Source organism: Schistocerca serialis, chromosome 6, assembly GCF_023864345.2.
Source record: "Schistocerca serialis cubense isolate TAMUIC-IGC-003099 chromosome 6, iqSchSeri2.2, whole genome shotgun sequence".
Classification (NCBI taxonomy): domain Eukaryota; kingdom Metazoa; phylum Arthropoda; class Insecta; order Orthoptera; family Acrididae; genus Schistocerca; species Schistocerca serialis.
Window position 1 is genome coordinate 206039453 of NC_064643.1, and position 24565 is coordinate 206064017.

The following is a 24565-nucleotide window of genomic DNA, read 5'->3' on the forward strand; positions in this document are numbered from 1 at the left end:
AAAACCCCAAGGCCCGTCGCTAAAAAAACCGTATAGCCAGGTTCTCAGAGTAAGTGCCTCTACAACACATTTGAAGCACATCAAAATCCGTGATTTACAGTATGGAGGGTCCCCTTGTCAGATGTTGGTAATGGCGCCTTTGTCGCCATAAAACCATTCTCGACTAATATCAACAGACCACGTCGAACCTCAAGGGTAACTAACGCTCACGAGCGTTACAGCGCGTATTTAAAGCAAACCTGACTTGCAACCTCATACTAGCACTAACGAGCACCACTCTTACGCTAATCGCGCGAAATATTTGAACAGGCACAATTTTCCAGATGTAGAAACACGTCTACCAACTTTTGTTTACGTCGCACAACTCCTTCTTAACGCTGTGATTTTTTTTCCATCAGTGTAATTCTCAGTTTCCGCATGTTTTTACTCTTTTTCTCTATAGTTATTCCTGTTGTGGCGTAGCAAGACAGCCACGCCACGGAAGTAGCCGAAAGGCACGCGTTTAGTTCACGCCGGCAAGAGATGGGTCTGTAACAGGATACGTAATGAATGCTATAAAGAAAAGTACGTAGCTTCTGGAATACTTAACTTTAATCCATCCTTGGTACATCGCTATTGACGATATAAGTGAGACTTCATAGATACATGCAATGTTACTAATGGCGCCTTGCTAGGTCGTAGCCATTGACTTAGCTGAAGGCTATTCTAACTATCTGCTCTGCAAATGAGCGAGGCTTCGTCAGTGTAGTCGCTAGCTACGTCGTCCGTACAACTGGGGCGAGTGCTAGTACGTCTCTCTAGACCTGCCTTGTGGTGGCGCTCGGTGTGCGATCCCTGACAGTGGCGACACGCGGGTCCGACATGTACTAATGGACCGCGGCCGATTTAAAGCTACCACCTAGCAAGTGTGGTGTCTGGCGGTGACACCACAATTCCCCCTCCACGAACTACCTGACACAGCTACCGTGGTTAGTATTTCGAAAGAAAAATACTCTTTGATGCAAGATGTCCCCATTTGCGTGTTTAATCATTTGATGCGGGTTCGTTATGTGTGCCGCCATAAAATTTGGAGTACGGCACTCAAATTCCACCGACTTTAGCAACACCCGGCAACGATGTTTGTCTCTATTGTAGTCGCTCCACTGGCTCTACTGAACTGCCTTCAGCTTTTCTATTCTTATTTGCGCCTCTTCTGGTCGGCATGTCTGAGCATTCGATTCTGGGGTAAAGGATGAGCTGCAGAGTGTATGAGGCAGCCGCAGTGGCACCTTATACACTAATATTATCATTTTTCAATTTATGCTTTACGTTTCATACATCTATAGGTACACTAAGTACATAGTTCTGTGTTTCCTTTATCCGTTTGGACATTACGTTTTCAATGTTATATTTTTGTGTTTCCGTTTTCCATTCCTAGTTTCATCTGCTAGGCAGAGTGTGTGATAATATCTGTGTATGATACTTCCACCTACTTCGGTTCTTGGGCAGGGATTCTTTGAGTGACAATGGCAGTATAGCCAACTTTTGTGTAGGAACATAGTAGTGTCTGCTGGACCAAACACACACAAAGGTACACTGCTCAGCAGCTATTGTATAAGTTGGTACAAACAGACGGACGTATTTCCTCTGCTCATTTCCGCTACTACCTGGGGACCTCGGTCCCCTATTGTGGAACGGCACTGTTCGCTGGGTCGTCGGAAGGTGGGGCTGTCTTCTCTGGTCATCTACTACCGCAAGTTTACGTAGCTGGAATGTGTAAGGATTTTGCTGAAGTAGAGATGCCCGCATCTCGTGGTCGTGCGGTAGCGTTCTCGCTTCCCACGCCCGGGTTCCCGGGTTCCCGGGTTCGATCCCCGGCGGGGTCAGGGATTTTCTCTGCCTCGTGATGGCTGGGTGTTGTGTGCTGTCCTTAGGTTAGTTAGGTTTAATTAGTTCTAAGTTCTAGGCGACTGATGACCTCAGCAGTTGAGTCGCATAGTTTTTGAAGTAGAGATGTTAATACGTTTCTTAGAAGTATAATCACAGTAAATTACACAGGAGTGCCTATTTCAATTAGGAGGTGCGACGATGCGTATTACCATTTCAATTAATTAACGCGATTCTTTGTACAACCGCTGCATAGCGATGGGAGAGCGCTGTGTTCACCCTATGCCTTGTTTGTTAGTGTCAGTACGTTGTGTGTGTGTGTGTGTGTGTGTGTGTGTGTGTGTGTGTTATCCGTTTCTCGTGCTCGAATTAATTTTCCGTGTTTTACTTTTAAACTTATTTCGGGATTTCAGTATTTCTTTGTGTTAGCAAGTTAAATTATCCCGCGTGCTTTTATGCCACGTGCAAAGCCTCCAGTCCAACACGCCTGTTCACTGAAGCGTGTTGATTAAATTGAATTTCGAATCGAGTGAGGACTTGCTTTCATCCTACATATTTCTGTATGTTTTGTACCGCCGAGATGGAGAATTTACACGCAAGCTAGCGTTCGCGTGGCTGATCAGTAGAGTTAATGTTTCTCTGGCCCAGCGTGGTGTACAGTTTTACCTTTGTTTTTTTCTTCCTGTGTATGTATTGTGGGATGAGACTTCGTGAGCATGTAGAGAGAAGAATCCATCCTCATACCAAACTGAGGCTTTTTCAACATATTAAGAAATAGTTATTGAACCAGCTACTGTGTCGTACATACAGTATTAAGCATTCCTACATTGAACTTTATTACGTGCAATTGATGTTTTATGTGAACTGATTCGTGAAATAAATGTTGAATGGCCGTTAAATTGTGTCCGCAATGTTACTTGTTCAACCCATCCAACTTTTAGTCTGGTTCCCTCTTAGTCATCTTATTTAATTGACTGTTTTTTTATTTTTTTTATTTTTTGTATTTCATATGATGTTTATAAGAAAGTTCTACCTTGAGTCTAATCTAATACTACTCAGGGAGGTAACATCCCAATGATTCAACGGAGCGTAATCGATTCATCTATTTATTCATAAATTAATTGATTGAGACTTACCTCGTGCAAACGAGCACTAGACCCGCTTTCAACCTAACCATTCGGATAGGACGTGTAGTTGAAGCATGAGTAGGCATCATTCAAAGAGAAGAATATTTGCCGGCCAGTGTGGCCGAGCGGTTCTAGGCGCTACAGTCTGGAACCGCGCGACCGCTACGGTCGCAGGTTCGAATCCTGCCTCGGGCATGGATGTGAGTGATGTCCTTACGTTAGCTAGGTTTAAGTAGTTCTAAGTTCTAGGGGACTGATGACCTCAGATGCTAAGTCCCATAGTGCTCAGAGCCATTTGAACCATTTTTTTGAAGAACATTTTTATTAATTAACTTTATAATTCTTTAATTTCTGTAACCGATTCTCGCTTTGCCTTCTTGTGTTTCGTATACACCGGAGGAGACACTGTGCGAGTGGGTTCCATCCCACGTAAATCAAACACGGCCCGCTGAGCTGGCCTATACGAAGGCGTGTTGCGAGCCTGTGACTGCATGATGATCGAATTCGGCCGAATGCGTAATCAGCCGGCATTGTTATTTTTATTGTTACAGAAAAGAAGCGAAGTAAATGACTGCCATTCACGTTCAGTTGTGACTGAGTTGCTGCTGTAATTGGATACTGTTCAGATGCTATACTGCTATGCTTGTGATTACACTTCCACTTTGCAACTACAACGGAAACTTATTCAGTAAAACCGATTATTTATCTAGTGTAAGTGTTTATACAACTTCAAGGAAATTGTATCTTTTTTATATAGAGAATCATTGTGTTTTTTAATTACATTTTTTTTATCATGTAAAAAGACGTCGGCAGGTGTAATGAAAAAAATGTTAGTCGTCGATTAACGAACCATAATATCTAAAGAATGATTTAATCTGTCATAAATGATGACCGACGTCGTTCTTTACGTAGATGCATCAAATATGATCTGCCAATTAACTAAATTAAATCGAAAATTTTATTCTATTAAGAGGAAACGACTTCCAAATTAATCGTCAACTGATATTGGCTTGCCATAGTATCATCGATATGTCTGCAATCGACTTTGAATGAGAAAAAAAAATGCGATTTACTCAAATGGAAAAAGCAGATGTAATAATTTAACACGAAATTTTTAATCCCCGTTGATACCAGAACGAACAGGACAAGTAATAGTTTTTAATGAACCCAGCGAGAATACGTTGCAGATTACGCAAGTAAAGCAGCTTAGTAATATTATTCAGTTCCATAATCTCCGTAACGGGTACTACAAATGAATTGCACCTCGTGTTTTATATGACTGCAAGAATAACGACGCTGACGCGCGGTCAGTACTTTCACGGATTGCACTGATCGATGTATTATTATAAAAGTAAGTGTACAATGTGCGCGCCGACGGCCGCTGTGGCCGAGCGGTTCTAGGCGCTTCAGTCCGGAACCGCCCTGTTGCTACGGTCGCAGGTTCGAATCCTGCCTCGGGCATGGATGTGCGTGATTTCGTTATGATGGTTAGGTTTAAGTAGTTCTAAGTCTGGCGTACTGACGACCTCAGATGTTAAGTCCCATAGTGCTTATACCAATTTGAACCAATGTGCGTGCCGCTAAAACTCAGAAACGAGTACGGTTACTATCGAGGGAGTTATATGGTGTGGCAGCCCTCTATTGCCCATCCACGAAGAGGGTTCCGGATTCTACTTGAAGGCGTTCTGTACGATGTACTTTATAGATACGCTACACTTGACCAGATCTCTCCCATTCAAACGTATTCGGGCATTCGCTTTCCCTACAATTTACCTTATGTGCTCATTCAATTTCAGGTCGACTAGAAAAGTTGAACCTAGTTGTTTACTCTACACAATAGAGTCAAGTAGCATACAATTAACACTGTATTTAATGGACGTAAACGTATCAACCAGCGTACCATTAACACAGTATTCGAACATTTCACGAATGTTTCTTCTACGCATCCGCATTAACTTGAATTTATCCGTATTTTAAGCATGTTCCTAGGCATAGCACCAAATAGAAATTCTGTCCAAGTTATGATTAATCCCCGCGCTGTCACTTAATGACGACGCTTCCCCACACACAACAGCGAGATCAGCTGTCTCAAAATCGCTGACCACCCAACCCAACAGGTCATTTATACTTACAGTTTGAAACAGAATGCCGCCTACAGACTTTCAGAAGTTGTTCAGGAATACCTTCTGAATATTTGGGTGTAAAGCACCACGGTCTACGGCGGCTCATTGTGTAGTTATTGGATTTCCTTTGCTTTCTTACCCAGTTAATTTTGTGTTTGTACTGCATTGAAAAAAATTCACAGCAACGTAAATGTCGACGGCATGCACTGTGTGTAAGACAGTAATGTTTTTCTCACCTCGTTGCCTTCAAGCCTGCATTCACTACTGCTCGGTTCTTTCTAAGGTTTTGTTTTCCGGCAGTGTTTGTCGTGCGTTAATACTGGTACACAGCAGTGCTGTAGGTAGGTTTACTGATGAAGAGGTAGTCGATAACCATCTCTTGTATGGCTTCACTCCGCTAAGTTCTTCACACACCGTCGGCAACCACGTTACTGCACTTTTGTGTCTGTACAAAGGAGCCTACGAGAAAACGGATCCTTTCGTGTTATGGTGATTGCATATTATAGGCTTTTTCATTGTTGTAAAAGTATGTTCACAGTGGCAGGGGATTATTGCGATAACAAACCGAATAAATCATAATTACGTAGTCACGCTGTAACAAGCCGTTAGTGACCTTGGGTCCCTTATACCAAAATAATGAGAAGGTATCAATGAACAACCTCTGCAAGTTTGTCGGGAGAGTGCTGGTTCACCCTGTACAGAGAAAAAGACTACCACACTTCTTTAGAAACGTTACCTTTGTCTGACGTCCAGGACAACGTATTCTTTCTTTTATTCAGAAAGAACATACCTAATAATTTATTCCATATGCTAAGATAACTGTTTGCACTCTACCGTGGTAAAAGTGTCGAAAACTTCTAGGAAATCTAGGAATATAGAAACTTCCTGATAATCTTGTTGGCGTGGCTCACAAGATCTCGTGTGTATGGACAGTTGCCATCCTCTAGGATGAACACTATGTGATCAAAAGTATCCGGACACCTGGCTGTAAATGAATTACGAGTTCGTGGCGAACTCCATCGGTAATGCTGGAATTTATTATGGTGTTGGCCCACCCTTAGCCTTGATGACAGCTTCCACTCTCGCAGACATACGTTCAATCAGGTGCTGGAAGATTTCTTGGGGAATGGCAGCCCATTCTTCACGGAGTGCTGCACTCAGGAGAGGTATCGATGTTGGTCGGTGAGGCCTGGCACGAAGTCGGCGTTCCAAAACATCCCAAAGAATAGGCCACATCGTCCATTCTATACATTATTCTAGATCTATGTGACGATGCTGTGCTGAGTATACTTATGTGTGTTTATGATGCCATTACGGCCTCATCACTTTAGGGCATGGTGTAGAAGAGATCTGAGGATGGTCATTACTGACTGAAACCGTCAAAAGAATTGATATTGTGATCAAAGACTGGAATAAAAAAAACATTTGACAGTATTGGATCACTGTTCATATACGCGACTGGGTAGCAGCTGGTAAAACAAAAACTGGCGAATTCCACGCAAGTCTGCGAAAAACCGTCTCTATTCACTAGATTCGACAGCCTCTAACTTCACTTGTCTATATATCTAAAGATATTTGTACCGGGAAGAGCTCTGAATCCAAATACGAGGTCTGTTCAAAAAGTTCCGGAACAGTCTTAAGTTGGCGCCAATGGTAGGTTGCAGAGAAATGCGGTTGGTACCCCTGCACACGCCTGTGTTTAATGTATAACTTCCGGAAGTTTCATTGTTGTTTGTCAGTTAGTTATTGTTCGGCGCCGTACTGAGTGGAACGTTGTGTCGCACAGTTTGCGAATTTCAGTACGGCAGAGTTAGAGGAGCAACGCGTCTGCATTAAATTTTGTGTGACACTCAAGAAAACTTTTACAGATACACACCAAATTATGAAGGAAGCCTACGGTGATGAGTGCTTAAGCCAAACTTGGTGCCAGCCGCGGTGGCCGTGCGGTTCTAGGCACTTCAGTCCGGACCCGCTTGACTGCTACGGTCGCAGGTTCGAATCCTGCCTCAGGCATGGATGTGAGTGATGTCCTTAGGTTAGTTAGGTTTAATTAGTTCTAAGCTCTAGTGGACTAATGACCTCAGATGTTGAGTCCCATAGTGCTCAGAGCCATTTGAACCATACTTGGTATTACGAATGCTCACACGGTTCAAAAATGGCCGAACGGAAGATAAAGGTAACCCTTGTTCAGGACGCCCTTCGACGTCTACCTACGACGCTCAGGTCACGAAGGTCAACTAAATTGTGCCACACGGAAAAACGGTTTATCATGGTATTATCGGAACGTGTTGCAACACCTCCGAGAAAATGGGAGAAGGAAACGGCCTGAAATGTGGCGAGACAATTCATTGCTCTTCCATCACGATAACGCACTCGCACATTCATCTCTGTTGGTGCTTGACTGTTGTTCTTGTTGTTGTTGTTGTTGTGGTCTTCAGTCCTGAGACTGGTTTGATGCGGCTCTCCATGCTACTCTATCCTGTGCAAGCTTCTTCATCTCCCAGTACCTACTGCAGCCTACATCCTTCTGAATCTGCTTAGTGTATTCGTCTCTTGGTCTCCCTCTACGATTTTTACCCTCCACGCTGTCCCCTCGATGTCCAGAACATGACCTACCAACCGATCCCTTCTTCTAGTCATGTTGTGTCACAAGCTCCTCTACTCCCCAATGCTACTCAATACCTCCTCATTAGTTATGTGATCTAACCATCTGACTATTGCACGAAAAACGAAATCACTGTGTTACCTCATCTTCCCTACTCCCCTAACATTGTCCCTCCGGACTTTTTTTATTTCCAGAGTTTAAAACCCCGTTGAAAGGACCAAGACATGCAACGATAGACGAGATAGAAGAAAATTCGCAGATAGCGCTTCGCGCGATCCAGAAAGAGGCGTACCAAGACTGCTTCTGGAAGAGGAAACGGCACTGGGAGCCGTGTATCAACTGTAGAGGGGAGTATTTCGAAGGAGATTATGCACAATAAGTAAAAGATAAACGCAGAAATTTTTTTGTTGACAAAGTTACGGAATTTAACTGAACAGACCTCGTAAAAGTTATATCTGCTGTAGAAGTATATTCACTGGATACACGTAGGAGAAAGTGCATTCTACCGCTAGAGGCTTGCAAATACCACGAAAAACCTGAAGCCGCATCAACCGTTTCACATGCAGTAGTGAAAAGCATATCTTTATGAAAGGGAGGTAGCACAGAGCACCGAACGTGACTGTGTTGCAACTGTCCAAGGATAAGATTTAGGGAGCTTGTAATCACTTCATGAAGGACTCACCGAAGGCTATTACATGATTAAGCTCCCTACACGCAGAGCTTATGGTGGTACTGGGCTATTAACAACGTCTATGAATGAAATTTCCTGACAGATTAAAACTGTGTGCCGGACCGAGACTCGAACTCGGGACCTTTGCCTTTCGCGGGCATGTGCTCTACCAACTGAGCTACCCAAGCATGACTCATGGCCCGTGCTCACAGCTTCAAATCTGCCAGTACCTCGTCTCCTAACTCCCAAACTTCACAGAAGCTCTCCTGCGAAGCTCTTCGCGGAAGGTAGGAGACAAGGTACTGGCAGAATTGAAGCTGTGAGGACGGGTCTTGAGTCGTACTTGGGTAGCTCAGTTGGTAGAGCACTTGCCCGCGAAAGGTAAAGGTCCCGAGTTCGAGTCTCGGTCAGGCACACAGTTTTAACCTGTCAGGAAGTTTCATATCAGCGTACACTCCGCTGCAGAGTGAAAATCTCATTCTGGAAACGTCTATGAATGTTCACTTACTGTAAAGTTATTAATATTTTCTTATGTTTGTTTTATATCTTAATCTTCTGTGTTACATTGGTGACATTTTTACGTAATTTGATACGCTAAGCAATTATTCTCAAAGAGGATTGCGCCGAAAAAGTTCATTTCTTGAACTAAAACTGACACGGATACAGATTTAGATGTCCTATTAAGGTTTTTAAGCGGACAGGCAAAAGGTTTGGCGCCACGTCTAATTCGATTCCAAATGTAATGAAACCTCCACGACGTCTTAGAGGTTCGTGACTGGTGGTGTTTTCCCGACTCTGTTCCACAAAACAAGAGAGCCTCCCCTTAGCGCCAAACTTCCGAGCACGCTGCCCTCGCATCTTGCGCAAATTCGCTGGTCAACGTAAAAAGTCGCCACCAAGAAACACGCTTCCCTCTAACAGGGAGCGACGCTCCAAGAAGTTAGCATGAAATTAAGAAGACCTACAGCGCCGCACGCGCAATAAGGATTTATGTTCTCGTTCACGAAGCTCCGGGATAACTACAGCTAAACAACGCAGGCGGGGTCGGCAATATTTCAAGCGAGAAATGCAACTCGCAATACGATGAATTTTCTGTGTAATTTAATTAATTCAACTAGAGTGCTGTGCACGCAATGGCTCATATAACAAGAAGCGACCCGCCGAAATGTTTCGTTTGGAAGCCATCGAAAGTCGTCTGAATAGGGAAGATCTCTTTGAAGACGGTTGAAAGACATCAAAGGCCAAAATGTAGTCGTTCGTAGCAATGGAAGCTTTGAGTGTAGTGGCATTCACGTAATGAGAACGCTTGACGCGAGAAAGAGAAGTAATTCACACAAAACGTTATGACATTCCAGGAATGAAGTAAGACAGTTGTGTATTTCTCGCTGTGTTTGTTATTGTGTATGTTCCTTTTATTTAATAACGTTGAGGAAAAACATTGATGGTATGTGCCGAGTAATTAATGAGCAACTGCGCTGGTCAGCTAATGAGGCCTGCAGAATGACTCCTTTTAATCACTAAATAACAGCGCAGTGAGCGGAATTCGATCCAGCGAATCATCATTTTGTGGAAAGTGGTACCAAAGTCATAAACAAGCATCCACACTGTATATTCGAGAGCGATTGCACGTACCACATAAGAGGAACTCTGTTGAACTGTAACAGGAAAATATTAGCAAAATGGTTCAAATGGCTCTGAGCACTATGGGACTTAACTTCAGAGGTCATCAGTCCCCTAGAACTTAGAACTACTTAAACGTAACTAACCTAAGGACATCACACACATCCATGCCCGAGGCAGGATTCGAACCTGCGACTGTAGCGAAAATATTAGCAATAGATATGTTGTTAATCAGTAACACATGTCCATTTTATTAATAGAAATGTATATCCACCGTTTCTCCTTGGTCAGGGTGTAAGCAGCCTTTCCGTGTCTACGTCACGTTAAAATACGGAATTTTTTCAAATGCATGAAGAAGATACAATGTTCAGACTATCACTTCTTAAAAATAAAAAATAACAACAAAAAGAAACTTTTTCGTAATGAATTTCGAAAAGCAATGCAAATAGCTTTAAGATCTTATGGTAACAATTGACAGAAGGATATTACAGTAGTAACTGGAATATATAAAAGTGATTTTTTACTAAATTACTAACAGCGAAGGGGATAGTTTGTCTTCCAAGGTACAAGAAGTAAAAAACGTTTCGGTAGACGAATCCAAAAGGGTTAGCTGACTGTAATGAACTCACATGATCATTCTAATGTATTAGGATAGGAGAGAATTGGGTTGTTCTGTGCATCTGATATTCCCTCGGCGCCAGCATTGTCAAAAAGGCCAGATCGTTTCTGTAAGAGATAGCTTTCATTAGCATTTAGGGGGGACTAATGCGTAGAAATGGAATCTTGGCCTTTTTATGCTTGCATTTGCTTTACAACATGTAATTAACGGTTTCAGTAGTTACAAATCTACGATAACGGCATTCCTTAGAGTGTGATGAGAAATAGCCAGAAGTAGAAACCTACGTAACGTTGGAAGCCTGGAGAAGTACCACGAGAGTGATGGTATCTGAATTAAACATATATACATAGACACACACACACACACACACACACACACACACACACACACACACACACACACACACACACACACACACACACAAGGTGGTCCATTGATAGTGACTGGGCCAAATATCACACAAAACCATAGTGCCATCTGGTTTCCCCCTTCAAGATAGACAAGTTTCATTCTTTGTAGTTTTTTCATTTGACGCTTATTTCGTAGCCACGTACAAAACTTCGTATTTCGTGAGATATTTGGCCTGGTCGTGATCAATGGATCACCCTGTATATGTATGTCTGGGATCTCCTTCTAAACCTGTTGATCGATTTCAACCAAATTTCGCTCACAAACAACAAACATTATGAGTATCAGTGCTGTGGGGTTCAAAAGCTTCTACTCCAATATGAGCACTGATACAGCTAAAACATTTGATTTTTTTTTCAGTCCCTGCTTTCTCAGTCCCTGCCAAACAGACTGCTCTGCACAACAGGCATGTTGTGTGAGAATAGCATTGGCAAACCTTACCGACCAGTGTCAGAGGGCAGCCTACACTTCAGGGGCAGTGAACTGTTTTGAAGCTCCTAATGTGGACTATCCTGCACAACAGGCATGTTGTGTTGGGAGTAGTACTGACCTACTGTTTTACAGGCACCACTCACACAGATGAACATGACTGGGGGCAAGGTTGATATGGACAGAGGAAAGGATGGACAGAGAGAGAGGCAGGAGGGGTTGGGTAGTGACATAGAAAGACAGGTAGCGATGGAGAGAGAGGGCAGGTGGGATGTAAAAGAAGAAAGTGAGGAGGGGAGGGACACAGAGAGGGAGAGGACGAGATGATGGATAGGGTGAAAAGGGAGGAGGTGATGGATAAGGTGATAGGGGAGTAGGAGATGGGCAGGAAGAGATGGAAGAGGAGATAAGAGAGGGGGAGGAATAGATGGACAGAAACTGAGAGTGTGGAGAAAGAGAATGATAGATAAAGGTGGGAGAATGAGCTGTGGGCAGTGAGATTGGGGGGGGGGGGGCAGGAGAGGAAGAGGTGGACACAGATGGAAGGAAAGAGGAGGTGTGTGTAATATATGAGTCGAAGCTGTGGGGCAAAGGTTAATTTATTAAAACAACATAAATTAAGGTTGATCAAAATAAATATAAATTTTGAGGTAAATGAGTTGTGTTTCCTCTTAGGGTTAATCTAGTACTTCTGAATGAAATGGAAAGTAGTTCAATCATTCTAAACAAGTTTTTGAGACCCTTTACCCTCATCATGCTACTCGGCATAACAAGGAGGTGGTGGTGGTGGTGATGCATAACCTCAATTTTATACACCAGTTGTTCTGTTCTTGCTGGCCTTGACGTATCTCTTTCACTAGACGCTCAAAGTTTACGCTGCGTACTATTTCTGTATTTGCGTGGTCTGCTCTGCATTCTTACTTTTTCCCTGAAGTTCGTGAAACTTTCGGCGGGTCTTTCGAGGCCGGGGGGCTTCGGGAAGACAGCCGCGAGTCGCAGGGTAAGCGGCGGATATTGCTGTGGCCGAGGCAACGCCGTTTCCCGATCGAACGGTAAATCTGCTGCGCACAGTAGGGCTGTGTTTACTCGAACGAAAACTCGGAAACGTATTAACCGAGGCAGATATCTCAAGTCTTAATTGCGGGAACTTTTCCTGCAAATCCTCGACACTGTGGAACTTTCGCTTCTGTTCAAATCGATCTTAACTGCGCCAACAGTTCATTAAGTGCGAGCGCCTTAATCTGTGTGCTGTGTTAATTCATGCCTACAGGCCGCACCTAGATAGGCTGTAGCCCCCAACATTGAAGGTTTCCGTTCAACTTGCAAGCTCATATCCGTCGATTATCAAATTTTGCTTTCTAAGGAAGGGCCATGGGTCTTCCTTATTCCTGTATTGATTCTCTTTCAGATATTAACTTGACTTTACGAGCAGATTAATCTTGTCTCATTTCCACTGAATATGGTTGATTGAGAACATTGTCGCCTGGACTTCATACTTCCAGAATATGTAGGGCCGTGTCTTGATATCAGTACGACGCAGTTCTCACAAAACACTCCAAAAAAATAGCATTTGAAGATCAGAAGATTTCCGAGAGCTGCTAAATACAAAACAAAAAAATGGTTCAAATGGCTCTGAGCACTATGGGACTCAACTGCTGAGGTCATTAGTCCCCTAGAACTTAGAACTAGTTAAACCTAACTAACCTAAATACATCACAAACATCCATGCCCGAGGCAGGATTCGAACCTGCGACCGTAGCGGTCTTGCGGTTCCAGACTGCAGCGCCTTTAACCGCACGGCCACTTCGGCCGGCAAATACAAAACACTTCCATCATTTTACAAGACTCGGCGGTACCTGAGTGCTTATTGTATGGGCCTCAGCCTTAAAACTGCAAAGTCCATGGTTCGGTTCACGCTAATAATGACATTTTTTGACTTTCATTTAAATTCTATATTTATTATCAAATTTAAACCTTAATTCATAAAAATTGCATAAAATTTTTGATACAAATAATATCATGTATCTTTAAGTACTATCACACAGTTGATATAGAGACACGTAATGTACACTGATGAGCTAAAACAGGACCACTACCCACCGCGACGTTGGATGCCACCTGGTGGCGTTGCAGGCAAGTCAAGCAGTAATAAAAGTATGTAAGCGGAGCAGACACGGATTGGGGGTGGGGGTGGGGGGGGGGGAATCACCCTAGCGAAGATACGAGCTCCAAATGAGGGAATCCATTGCGATAAGCGACTTTCATAAAGAGCAGATTATTATTACGCAGAGCCTGTGAACGAGTATCTCGAAAATGGCGAAGCTGGTGGAATGCCCACGTGCTACTATCGTGGCATCTACGGAAAGAGGTAGAAGGACTGTGAACTGTCACTAGGCGCTAAATGGATAGCCGTTCACAACTCTTCACAGAACATGGGGTTAGGAGGCTTGTATACTATGTAAAATGGGGTAAATGATGATCTGTGGCATCTCTGCCGAAAGACCACAATGATGGTGCACGCACAAGTGTTTCGGAGCACGCCGTTCATTGTTGAACGTGGATCTCCGTAGCAGACGACCCCTACGTGTTCACATGTTGAGCCAACGACATCGTCAGTTACGATTGCAGCTAGCACGGGACATCGGGACTTGACCGTCGATCAATGGAAACGTGTCGACTCGTCGGTTGAATAACATTTTTGCTATACTATGTCGATGGTCGACTCCACAAACGCCGTCATCGGGGTGCACGGCGGCTCCAAGCGTGCACCGCACCACGAAAGAAGGCTGGTGGGAGCAGTGTTACGCTGTGGGAGTCATGCTCCTGCGCTTTCGTGGGACCTGTGGTAGTAATCGAAGACACACTGATAATTGCGAACTACCTGCATCTCTTCGTGCTGGATATCTTACATGCATCTCTTCATATTAGGTGTCTTCCCCGACGGTGATATCATCTTTCATCAGTATAACTGTCCGTGTCTCGGAGTAAGAACCGCGCTACAGTGGTTCGAAGAGCGTTTCAGAGGACCAACGTTGAAGTCTCGGCGACCAAATTCTGCTGAAGTAAATCGCACGAAACCCATATTGGTCGCTGTCGGGTACGCAAATCAACGTCCTTTATTTACGCGAATTGCATTACCTGTGCGTAGACATCTAGTGCCAAGCACCCCCACAAACATGCTAAGAAACTGCCAGATCCCTGATATGCAGAATCAGTGATTTACTTCGTTCTATAGACGGACAAAAAAGCTATTAAGCAGGTGATCCTAATGTTTTGGCTCATCAGTGTATCGTTAAATGGTAAAATTCTAAATGTAGATCTTAAATGAAAATAATAAAAATTTTGCTATCGAGACTGAAGCCAGAGACCTAGAGATTAGATGTCTGTTGAAGTAATGGTGGTGGTGGTGGTGGTGGTGGTGGTGGTGGTAGTAGTATTAGTAGTAGTAGTTTTTGTTGTTGTCTAGGTCTTCGTTCCGAAAACTGCTTTGATACAACTGTCTAAACTACTGTATCCTGTGCAAGCCTCATCATCTCCGAATGACCACTGCATCCCTTATCCATTTGCACCTGCTTACTGTACTCTTCTTCTGCTCTCCCCCTGCAATTTTTACCCTGCTCACTTCCCTCCAATACTAAATTGACGATTCTTTGATGTCTGAGAAGGTGTCCTATCAACCGACTGCTTCTGTAGTCAATTCATGCCACAAATTTCTTTCCTCCGTAATTCTGTTAAGTACTTCCTCATTGGTTATGCGATCTACCCGTCTAATCTTCAGCATTCCTGCGTAACACCACATTTCAAGAGTTTCTATTCTCTTCATCTCTGAGCTACTTATCGCCCACGTTTCAGTTCCGTACATGGCTGTACTGCAGATAAATGTCTTGAGAAAATACTTCCTGACACTCAAGTCTCTATTCTATGTTAACAAATTTCTCTTATCAGAGATGCTTTTCTTTCCATTGCCACTACATTTTGTACCGTCTATACTTCGTCCATCATCAGTTATTTTACTGCGCAAATGGCAAAACTCATCTACTACTTTTAGTAATTCGTCTCCTAATCTATTCCCTCTGCATCGTCTGTCTTAGTTCGACTACATTCCATTACCCTTCCTTCTCCTACGTTCATCTTATATCCCACTTTCAAAGTACTACCGATTCCGTTCAACTGCACTTCGAAGTCTTTTGCTGTCTCTGATAGAATCACAATGTCATTGACAAACTTCTTAGTTTTTATTTCTTCTCCATGAACTTCAATTCCTTCTCCAAATTTTTCATTGACTTCCTTTACTGTTTGTTCACTGTACAGATTAAGTAATACCTAGGACAGACAACAGCCTTGTCTCACTCTCTTCTCAGTCCCCTCTTCCCTTTCATGCCCTTCGGACTGCGCCCCTTCTTTTATCCTGAAGTACACTTTTAATCTCTTTTTGGGGGGGGGGGGGAGAGTGAGAAGGTAGTTTTCGTCGTAGTACTTTAGGAAATAAATACCCAGGCGCCGAGCTTCATATCCTAGAAATGTGAATGAAACCGATGGTGGCCAGTCAGTAATGTTTCCTTTGTTACTTTTCCCGATAAGCGTAACACGACTGAACGTTAATTCGAGTTAACAAGTAAATACGAACAAATGACGTCTTCAGTTATTTGACATGATATTACATAAAATCGTTTGAAGAGTATATGAACAAGATCTCAAAGATTCAAAACCATAAAAAATGCATTTTTTGAACCACTTCTACGTAATGGTCCCTTTAATACTGTCTGCCCGTCAATAATGTATGACATGAACAGCAAGGGTCCTAAGAGACGTCGCTAAGGCCCCCTAAAGTTACTTCCTATCGATGATTCTCCATGGAAGATCACGAGCGGCATATTACGACTGTTTGGGATGCAAATGCGAAGGTTGGAATCAGCAGTCATCACCAGTTTTAAATAACACCGCTTTCACAGACGAGAACATCCATTTTCGAGAAAATGCCATTACGGCACTGGAAGGAGTCAGCTGGCACGGATTCGCAGTGAAAGCCAGTCGCGACGTCCTCTGGACAGCGAGCTCGTCTCGGAGAGCTTTCCACTGCTCCGCGAGTGGCGACAGCGAGAAATGGCATCGATGGCGTGCGCCGGGCGGCAATAAACAAGACGTATCGCCGCACCCAAGGCCGGCAGTAAAAGCAGTTTCTGATTCCATGGGAAATACGGGCGGCGGGAGCCCAACAGGGGCAGACGCCTCAACAGGTCCGCTCCACGGCGCCCGTCTCAGACTACGGTTACGCGACGTGGCACGACCAGCTCAGTCCCGCTTGCTGAAAGACGACGCCAGTGCCAAAACCTCTGGTCTTCACTGTGAAACGTACCCGCTAGAGCTGCTCCACAGTATTGGCTGACGGAATATGTTGTTGACTCGGGGCGTCCTCTTTAATGAAAATCTTGCTGGCGCTGAAGAAGACGAATAAAGGCGTCCTGGTAGAACGAGTGTATGGGTTCTGGGGCAGCACACACGTAATGAAAGTAACACAGAATAGCGAATTGTAAAATATATTACTCAACGTCGGTAACGCTGGTTACAGAAATTGTAGAATGCAGGTTTAGTCTATCTGTTCCGCATTGACTACATTTCCATGAACACAGAATCAACGTTCTCTGAACTGAAGTCGGAAGAAAACTAATCTTTTGTCTTGATGTATAATTCGAATTAAAATTGCAAAATAACACTACTCAGTTAAATCTCTAGGCAGGCGGTCTCTATCCACACGCGATAATTCTATCCATGGTTCTATTTCTACTATCTATCTATCGTCCACTGTTTCTACACTCGTGCACATAAATTAAGGATAATGCTGATACATGGTGAAACAACGCTCTGGTGGGCCGTTTGTGGGTTTAAATTACCTCGGTGTATGACCATGCGGTGCATTTGACCTGCGTTGGTCGCACGGTGGCGCTGGCAGCAGTCCACATACGCAGAGGTGTGTTGGTGCATGTCAGAGTACGGTGCAGCGAGGAAGTGTGGAGACGTTTTCAGACGTGCTAATGGTGACTGTGTGTTAAAAATGGCTCAAAGAACACATATTGATGACGTTATGAGGGTTAGAATACTAGGGCGACTGGAGGCTGGTCAAACACAGCATGTCGTAGCACCGGCCCTCCGCGTGCCATAAAGTGTGACCTCAAGATTATGGCAACGATACCAGCAGACAGGAAACGTCTCCAGGCGCTACAGCACGGGACATTCACAGTGTACAGCACCACAAGAAGACCGATATCTCACCATCAGTGCCCGCAGGCGGCCACGGAGTATTGCAGGTATCCTTGCTCGGTACCTTAGACACTGGAACAGTTGTCTCCAGACACACAGTCTACAGTCGACTGAACAGACATGGTTCATTTCTCCCGGAGACCTGCAGGCTGCATTCCACTGACTCCTTGTCACAGGAGAGCCCGTAAAGCCTGATGTCAAGAACACAGTACATGGTCATTGGAACAGTGGTCCCAGGTAATGTTCGCGGACGAGTCGAGGCGTGAACCAGGAACCACATACCAACCCTTTAATGTCCTAGAAAGGGATCTGTATGGAGATCGTGGTTTGATGGTGTGGGGTTGGATTGTGATTGGTGCACGTACACCCCTGCATGTCTTTGACAGAGGAACTGTGACAGGTCAGGTGTATCGGGACGTCATTTTGCACCAGTATGTTCGCCTTTTCAGGGGTGCAGTGGGGCCCACCTTCCTCCTAATGGATGATAACACACGGCCCCACCGAGCTGCCACCGTGGAGGAGTACCTTGAGACAGAAGATATCAGGCGAATGGAGTGGCCTGGCTGTTCTCCAGACCTAAACTCCATCGAGCACGTCTGGCATGCTCTCGGTTGACGTATCTCTGCACGTCTTCAAACCCCTACGACACTTCAGGAGCTCCAACGGGCACTGGTGCAAGACTGGGAGGCTATACCCCAGCAGCTGCTCCACCACCTGATCCAGAGTATGCCAACCTGTTGTGCGGCCTGTGAAGGTGTGCATGGTGATCATATCCCATATAGATGTCGAGGTACATGCGCAGGAAACAGTGGCGTTCTGTAGCACATGTGTTTCGGGACGGTTTTGTCAACTTATCACCAATACCGTGGACTAACAGATCTGTGTCGTGTGTGTTCCCTATGTGCCTATGCTATTAGCGCCAGTTGGTATGCCCATCCGTAACTGCATCAGAAAGACTTTTTTCTTCATCCGCGGGTAGTAAAATACTGTAGAGCACTTTAACGCGTTCCGTACACTGGAGTTCAAAAATGGTTCAAATGGCTCTGAGCACTATGGGACTTAACATCTGTGGTCATCAGTCCCCTAGAACTTAGAACTACTTAAACCTAACTAACCTAAGGACATCACACACATCCATGTCCGAGGCAGGATTCGAACCTGCGACCGTAGCCGTCGCGCGGTTCCTGACTGAGCGCCTAGAACCGCTAGACCACCGCGGCCGGCGTACACTGGAGTTCTGACGGCAAGTGTGCGCCTGAACTGAATGTTGTCTACTGAAGCCGCACTTCAGTTTCATTGCGTAGGCTAAAAATGTCTATACTGATCATTACTACATTTCAATGCAACACGGTTTGCGATATCCTTGATGCGTTCCTTAAGTTACAACTTTATTTAGAAATTAGTAAACAGATTCTGAGAAATTTTCTGCTCAATATTTCCTGGACATTGAGAAATCAAATGAAGTTGTGTTGGAAATGGTCAGTACATTTTGCATGCTATTAAATGTTATTTAGTTAGGTGAATGGTCTAAGAAAATTAAGAAAACAAGAGTTACAAACAAGATGACTTTACTGACCTTCAAAGTAATCACCGTTAGCTACAGCACATTTCTGACATCGGTTCTAAAGCTGTTGGAAGCTATCCCGAAACGCTTCATGAGGAATCGCTCGAAGAACCGTCGTAACGCATTGTTGCGTATCCGCGTCATTACGGGAGGTGAGACCTGATACTACCAATTGGGTCTGGAGACCAAGTACCAGTCAGCGTTACGGTGTTCATCGTCTTCACTGCCTCCTTCCGGTAGAAGCTGATGGATCTGGTCAGCATCGCCTTCTTCTTGAATTTTGTTAGCCGACTTCTTTTGAGATGCGGAAGAACGAAGTACTCCATGCCAATGACTGTTGCTTCGTCTCCGGATCCTATTCGTACTAACAGGTCCCACCTGCTGTAATGATGAGGATATACAACAATGCGTTAGGACGGTGTTTCGAGCGATTCGACAAGAAGTGACTATTCAAAGTCTGAAACATCTTTACAACCGATGTGAGAACTGTGTTGTAGCTAATGGTGGTTATCCTAAAGGTCGGTAAACATTTTTTGTTTTGAAACAAATCCTTACTATATTTTCTGAGTCCATTCACTAAACGTTTCAGACACACGTTACAGTTCGTTTATCAAATATATGTTAATTGACCAAATTTTAAATTATGATAATGTGCTACGCTGCTCAGTGTAACAGGCGTTGCATTACGTACTTTTAATTAACAGAAGCTCGCGAATGTTATATACGTCGTGATACAAAAACAGGAGTCTACATCTACATCTACGTAATTACTCTGCAATTCACATTTAAGTGCTTGGCATAGGATTCATCGAACCACAATCATACTATCTCTCTACCATTCCACTCCCGAACAGCGTGCGGGAAAAACGAACACCTGAACCTTTGTGTTGGAGCTCTGATTTCCCTTATTTTATTTTGATGATCATTCCTACCTATGTAGGTTGGGCTCAACAAAATATTTTCGCATTCGGAAGAGAAAGTTGGTGACTCAAATTTCGTAGATAGATCTCGCCGCGACGAAAAACGTCTTTGCTTTAATGACTTCCACCCCTACTCGCGTATCATATCTGCTACACTCTCTCCCCTATTACGTGATAATACAAAACGAGCTGCCCTTTTTTGCAGCCTTTCGATGTTCTCCGTCAATCCCACCTGGTAAGGATCGCACACCGCGCAGCAATATTCTAACAGAGGACGAACGAGTGTAGTGTAAGCTGTCTCTTTAGTGGACTTGTTTCATCTTCTAAGTGTCCTGCCAATGAAACGCAACCTTTGGCTCGCCTTCCCCACAATATTATCTATGTGGTCTTTCCAACTGAAGTTGTTCGTAATTTTAACACCCAGGTACTTAGTTGAATTGACAGCCTTGAGAGTTGTACTATTTATCGAGTAATCGAATTCCAACGGATTTCTTTTGGAACTCATGTGGATCACCTCACACTTTTCGTTATTTAGCGTCAACTGCCACCTGCCACACAATACAGCAATCTTTTTTAAATCGCTTTGCAACTGCTACTGGCCTTCGTATGACCTTACTAGACGGTAAATTACAGCATCATCTGCGAACAACCTAAGATAACTGCTCAGATTGTCACCCAGGTCATTTATATAGATCAGGAACAGCAGAGGTCCCAGGACGCTTCCCTGGGGAACACCAGATATCACTTCAGTTTTACTCGATGATTTGCCGTCTATTACTACGAACTGCGACCTTCCTGACAGGAAATCACGAATCCATGCCACTGACTGTCGCTTCGTCTCCGGATCCTATTGGTACTAACAGGTCCCACCTGCTGCAATGAGTCAGACCATGAGGTGTGAATTCCAGTGGATCGGGCGTCCTAGAACAGCCTTCATGGCGCTTTGACGTAGCGTTCGGTATGCACCTAAGTGACCTCTGTCAATGTAAACAGAACATTGATAACTCAAAGGTAAGGTTTGTGACACGACTGCAGCAGGATTTACGTGTAATCATGCGAAAAATCAGGAAGATTACCAGTTGCAATCTTTAGCCCTAGCAGATGTCAACAACGCAGCTACTATCTCCAGAAAACATCGCGTTCAAGCCAACATAGCAGTATTCCGTCCTGAATGAGTAATCGTAGTTCCTACTCTCTCTTTTAAATTCTAAACACAAAGCAATTACTACTGCGGATATCAGTAGGCATTGGTGTGGATATCCAGATCGGTGCACGCTTTTTAAATATTATTGCAGATATCCGCAACCGCGCAGCCTTCTCACCATAGGAGGGCATGAACAATTGTTGGTGGCAGTGGACGATGAATCTTTCACAATGCTAGTCACTAGTGCTGACGAAACGTCAGAAAAAGCTCTAAAAGGCCGTCGGACGAAGACCCCCACACAAGCGCCAACTGGAAGACGTCATGTAGATATTAATTTTAGCTATCTGAGAGAGTCAGTGCGATCACGTGGCTCCAGACTGACTGTTTCGCACTCCTTTGTCGAATCTTGAATACCTACAATAATTCATTCCTTAAACTGGGTTCAGACGCAGGATTATTCATTGTAATTCGAGACGTTACTTCACGCAGTGTTCGATCGATCCAGGAAAAACTATGCGATTTGCATCTCGAAGTACAAAGAGTCTGCTAAAAGTCACTGCTAGCACGCGTAACATTTACTAACTCAAAAATGGTTCAAATGGCTCTAAGCACTATGTGACTTAACATCTGAGGTCATCCGTCCCCTAGACTTAGAACTACTTAAACCTAACTAACCTAAGGACATCACACACATCCACGCCCGAGGCAGGATTCGAACCTGCGACCGTAGCAGCTGCGCGGTTGCGGACTCAAGCGCCTAGAACAGCTCGGTCACAGCGGCCGCCCATTTACTAAATACTGCACCCATTCTTGAAACTGTAAACAAAAGGATAAATAGTATTTGTTCGGAAAAACGTGGTTTCGCCTTAGTACAGTTTCATAACAAAGGAAACCGCTCCAGAAACCAGTTCAGAAGGACTTCTCTAATTTTGTAATCGCTGTATTAAAACTTTTCTGTCTGCTTGTCCATCTATTCTACAATTGCTGTGATGAAGCTTCGCAAGTTTTAAGTCTGCTTTATGCCATTATCCGCGCATCTCACATTACCTGTATAGCAGTCATTGGAAATACTCTAAAGCGCGAAAAGAAACTGGTATAGGCACGTGTATTGAAATACAGTGATACGTAAGCAGGCAGAATACCGCGCTGCGATTGGCAACGCCTGTATAAGACAACAAGTATCTGGCGCAATTGTTACATCGGTTACTGCTGCTACAATGGCAGCTTATCAAGATTTAAATGAATTTGAATGTGGTGTTATAGCCGGCACGCGAACGGGGGGACACAGCTTCTCCGAGGTAGCGATGAAGTGGGGATTTTCCCGTATGACCATTTCACGAGTGTACCGTGAATATCATGGATTTTGTTAACACATCAAATCTCTGACAACGCTGCGGCCCGGAAAAAGATCCTACAAGCACGGGATCAACGACGACTGCAGTGCAACCCTTCAGCAAGTTGTTGCAGATTTCAGTGCTGGCGCGTCAACAAGTGTCAGCGTGTGAACCATCCAACGAAACATCACCGATAATGGCTTTAGGAGCCCAAGACCCCCACGTGTACCGTTGATGACTTCACGACACAAAGCTTTCCGCCTCGCCTGGGTCTGTCAACACTGACATTGGACTGAATACGTATTACCTGGTCGGACGAGTCTCGTTTCAAATTGTATGAAGCAGATGGACGTGTTTGGGTATGGAGACAATCTCATGAATCCATGGACCCTGCATGTCAGCAGGGGACTGTTCAAGCTGGTGGAGGCTCTGTAGTGGTGTGGAACGTGTGCAGCTGGAGTCATTTGGGACACCTGATGCGCCGAGATACGACTCTGTCGGGTGACATGTACGTAAGAACACTGTCTGATCACCTGTAACCATTCATGTTCATTGTGCATTCCGACGGACTTGGCCAATTCTAGCAGACAATGCGACACGCCACAACTCCAGAATTGCTACAGAGTGGCTCCAGGAACACTCTTCTGAGTTTTAACACTTCCGCTAGCCACCAGACTCCCCAGACATGAACATTATTGAACATATCTTGGAAACCTTGCAACGTGCCGTTCCGAAGATATCTGCACCTCCTCGTACTATTACGGATTTATGGACAGCCCTGCAGGATTCACTGTGTCAATTACCTCTAGCTCTACTCCAGACATTAGTCGAGTCCATGCCGCGTCGTGTTGCGGCACTTCTGCGAATTCGCGTGGGCGCAATAGGATATTAGGCAGGTGTCCCAGTTTGTTTGGCTCTTCAGTGTATACAATGTAGTCTTCAGGTATAATGACGGTAATAAAGATTTATTAAATGTACCTTTCTGAGCGATTCTTTTATCATACTTAATGTTACCGTGACCTTTGATCCTCGTAAATTTTACTTTCTTCTCGAGATTTTCGTTTTCTTTCGTGGCTTTAACTAAGTTATCATAGATGGTTTTTGTTCTGACGTTATTGTAAGAACAAACCTTTAAGACTCCTTATCGGCCCTAAAGTCCGAGGACGAAGGTAGTGCTTTACAAAATGGTTCAAATGGCTCTGAGCACTATGGGACTTAACATCTGAGGTCATCAGTCCCCTAGAACTTAGAACTACTTAAACCTAACTAACCTAAGGACATCACAAACATCCATGCCCGAAGCAGGATTCGAACCTGCGACCGTAGCGATCGCGCGGTTCCACACTGTAGGGCCTAGAACCGCTCGGCCACTCCGGCCGGCTAGTGCTTTACACTGGAAGCGTAGCGTCCAACGGAAAATGAAGCGTGGGTATCCTATTGCTGGAGAGCTCGGCCTTTCAATTAAGAGAGCCAATCTCAACACACTGGTCAGGAGAGCGGGCCAACAGCAGAGTACACCCTAACCGGGAAACTGACGCTCCGCGCAGAGAACTCACTTTCCCCAATCGAAGACGCCCAGCGGAGGAAAAGTTCCGCGGCCGAGCGAAAAACACCGAGAAAATACTGTCCCGCAGGGAGGGCTTCATTGGTAAAACGTGATCAGAACAAGTGCACCTGGCTTCTGCAGCCATCCAATCTCGCCCGCGGCGTAAGGAAGGACACACACCACGCCGAGCAGCGCCCGCCTTCCGCATCCGCCAACTGAATTTACGGTGCAACGGGCAATCTCTGCAGGCACAAAGGTCTCTTGTGCAGCATTTTAATCAGAAATTTAATATGCATGAAATGTAAATGAAGTAGCAGTAATACGTTACCGCG

At 44.5% G+C, this 24565-nt stretch overlaps 1 protein-coding gene across 1 annotated transcript in view; it reads right to left on the reverse strand.

Annotated features, from left to right (window-relative positions):
• Positions 1–24565, reverse strand: part of LOC126484751 (neural-cadherin-like) — a 395219-nt gene that overhangs the window by 89237 nt on the left and 281417 nt on the right. The window lies entirely within an intron of this gene.